Genomic DNA, 3,308 nt, shown 5'->3' with positions numbered 1-3,308 from the left:
CCCGCCGCCAGGACGAGGCCGGAGCGCCGCCTCCCGCCCGACGCCCGCGCCGCGCCGCTGCCGACACTGCGCCTGCGCCGCGCCCCGGGGCGGCGGTGAGGGGCCTGCGAGCCCTGCTCCCGCTGCTCTCGGTGCTCCCGCTGCTCTCAGTGCTCCCAGTGCCCCCGGTGCCCCCGCTGCTCCCGCTGCTCCCATTGCTCTCGGTGCTCCCACTGCTCCCATTGCTCTCGGTGCTCCCACTGCTCCCACTGCTCTCCGTGCTCCCACTGCTCTCCGTGCTCCCGCTGCTCCCAGTGCTCCCGCTGCTCCCAGTGCTCCCGCTGCTCCCAGTGCTCTCGGTGCTCCCGCTGCTTCCAGTGCTCCCGCTGCTCCCAGTGCTCCCACTGCTCTCTGTGCTCCCACTGCTTCCAGTGCTCTCTGTGCTCCCACTGCTTCCGGTGCTCCCGCTGCTCCCAGTGCCCCTGGTGCTCCCACTGCTCTCACTGCTCCTAGTGCCCCCAGTGCTTTCCGTTCTCCCAGTGCTCCCACTGCTCCCACTGCTCTCACTGCTTCCAGTGCTCCCGGTGCTCCCACTGCTCTCCGTGCTCCCAGTGCTCTCACTGCTTCCAGTGCTCCCAGTGCCCCCGGTGCTCCCGCTGCTTCCACTGCTCCCGCTGCTTCCAGTACTTCCACTGCTTCCACTGCTTCCAGTGCTCTCACTGCTCCCACTGCTCTCCGTGCTCCCACTGCTTCCAGTGCTCCCACTGCTCTCGGTGCTCCCGCTGCTCCCAGTGCTCCTGCTGCTCCCAGTGCTCCCACTGCTCTCTGTGCTCCCACTGCTTCCAGTGCTCTCTGTGCTCCCACTGCTTCCGGTGCTCCCACTGCTCCCAGTGCCCCTGGTGCTCCCACTGCTCTCACTGCTCCTAGTGCCCCCAGTGCTTTCCGTTCTCCCAGTGCTCCCACTGCTCCCACTGCTCTCACTGCTTCCAGTGCTCCCGGTGCTCCCACTGCTCTCCGTGCTCCCAGTGCTCTCACTGCTTCCAGTGCTCCCAGTGCCCCCGGTGCTCCCGCTGCTTCCAGTACTTCCACTGCTTCCACTGCTCCCAGTGCTCTCACTGCTCCCAGTGCTCCCGCTGCTCCCACTGCTCCTGGTGCTCCCACTGCTCCCGCTGCTCCCAGTGCTCTCACTGCTCCCACTACTCCTGGGCCTGGGACCAGTGCTCCCACTGCTCCCAGGTCTGGGAAGAGTGCAACCAGTACTCCCAGTGCTCCCAGATCTGGGAAAAGTGCAACCAGTACTCCCAGTGCTCCCAGATCTGGGAAAAGTGTGACCAGTACTCCCAGTGCTCCCAGTGCTCCCGCCTCTGGGGCCAGTGCTCCTGGTGCACCTGCCTTGGGGTCAGCGTGCGGCCACTTTGATCCCCGAGGCGCAGCGCGGGCGAACAAAGGTGCATTGAGCCCCGGCAAAGGGCCCTTGTCTGCCCCGGGGGACGGGGCAGCCGTGTCCCCCCCCGGCGGCACCGGGGACCCGCTCCGCCAGCACCCCGGCACCTGCCATGGCCTGGGTCTGATGGCACCCATGCAGCCAGGCCCGGCACTGGGTGCCTCGGGAGCCCACCACCTGCGGGGACTGGTCCTGGGCATCCGGATGGGTGGGCTCTGCCGGCTCACCAGGGCTCTGCCAGCTCACCGGGGCCATGCCGGCTCACCGGGGCTGTGCTGGGTCACTGGGTTTAATGGCTCGCCGGGGTCATACTGGTTTACTGGGATGGCAGCTCACTGGGCCCATACCGGCTCACCGGGCCCGTACCAGCTCACTGGGGTTGGCCCGGTTCATTGGGGCCGTTTTGGCTCACCAGGGTTTTACCGGCTCACGGGGACTGTGCCGGCTCACGGGGACTGTGCCGGCTTGCCGGGACTGTAGCAGCTCACCAGGACCGTACCAGCTCACTGGGACCATATGGCTTACTGGGACCATACCGGCTCACCAGGGCTGTACCAGCTCCGTGCCGGGGCGAGGGCGGTGGTGCCGGGTTTGGGGGTGCGGGAGAGACCCCCGTCCGGGGCAGCTCATCCCATGGGGACGTGGGGCCGGTGCCAGGGACGGGCGATGCCGGATGGGCAGGACGCGGCCACACGGCCAGATTGTTCCGGCGCTCGGCGGCGGCGCAAAGCCGGGATAAAGGCGCATTGTGCCGGCGGCAGCTGGGGCTCTGCCGTACCAGGGTGCCCCAGTAAAGGGGCCGGGGCCGGAGGGACCGTGCGGCCCCGTGGCTGGCAGCACCTCTGCTCCCGTGGCCGCCCCGGCGCTGCCAACTGGCACCCTGGTGGGACGGGGAAGGGGCCGGGAGCCCCCGGCCCCGGTGGGACCCCCTCGCCCCCACACGACGCCCCTGCAACCGGAACCGGGCGCTCGCCCTCCCGGCCCCAGCCCTTAATCCGGGGAACAAAGGGGCATTGAGCCGCCCGGCCACAAAGGGCCCCTTGTTCGGGGGGCCGGGGGTGCGGGGCAGGGACGGGACCCCCCGGCTCCATCCCAAACCCACCGGCCTGGCCGGGGGCTGTGCGGGTCAGGGTGCCCCGGGAAGGGGGTGCTCCCTGTGCACGGGGGGGGGGTCCCCCACGGCAGCCCCCAGGGAGCCCAGGCCGGGGCAGCCCAGGGGAACCCCGGGGAGAGGGGGCGGGGGCTGCTGTGAGGGGCGGGGGGGCCCAGCACCCCCACAGCCGTGCCCAGCACCCATCACAGGGCGCCCAGCACCCATCACAGGGCACCCAGCACCCCCACCATGCCCATCACCCAGCACAGGGCACCCAGCACCCAGCACAGGGTGCCCAGCACCCATCACAGGGCACCCAGCACCTCCACCATGCCCAGCACCCAGCACAGGGCACCCAGCACCCAGCACAGGATGCCCAGCACCCCCACCATGCCCAGCACCCCCAGTACCCAGCACAGGGCACCCAGCACCCATCACAGGGCACCCAGCACCCCCACCATGCCCAGCACCCCCAGTACCCAGCACAGGGCACCCAGCACCCATCACAGGGTGCCCAGCACCCCCGCCATGCCCAGCACCCATCACAGGGCACCCAGCACCCCCACCATGCCCAGCACCCATCACAGGGCGCCCAGCACCCATCACAGGGCACCCAGCACCCCCACCATGCCCAGCACCCATCACAGGGCGCCCAGCACCCATCACAGGGCACCCAGCACCCCCACCATGCCCATCACCCAGCACAGGGCACCCAGCACCCAGCACAGGGTGCCCAGCACCCCCACCATGCCCAGCACCCCCACCATGCCCAGCACCCATCACAGGGCAACC

This window comes from Ciconia boyciana, chromosome 2, assembly GCF_034638445.1.
Source record: "Ciconia boyciana chromosome 2, ASM3463844v1, whole genome shotgun sequence".
Taxonomy (NCBI): Eukaryota; Metazoa; Chordata; class Aves; order Ciconiiformes; family Ciconiidae; genus Ciconia; species Ciconia boyciana.
Note: the sequence above shows the minus strand (reverse complement) of the source record.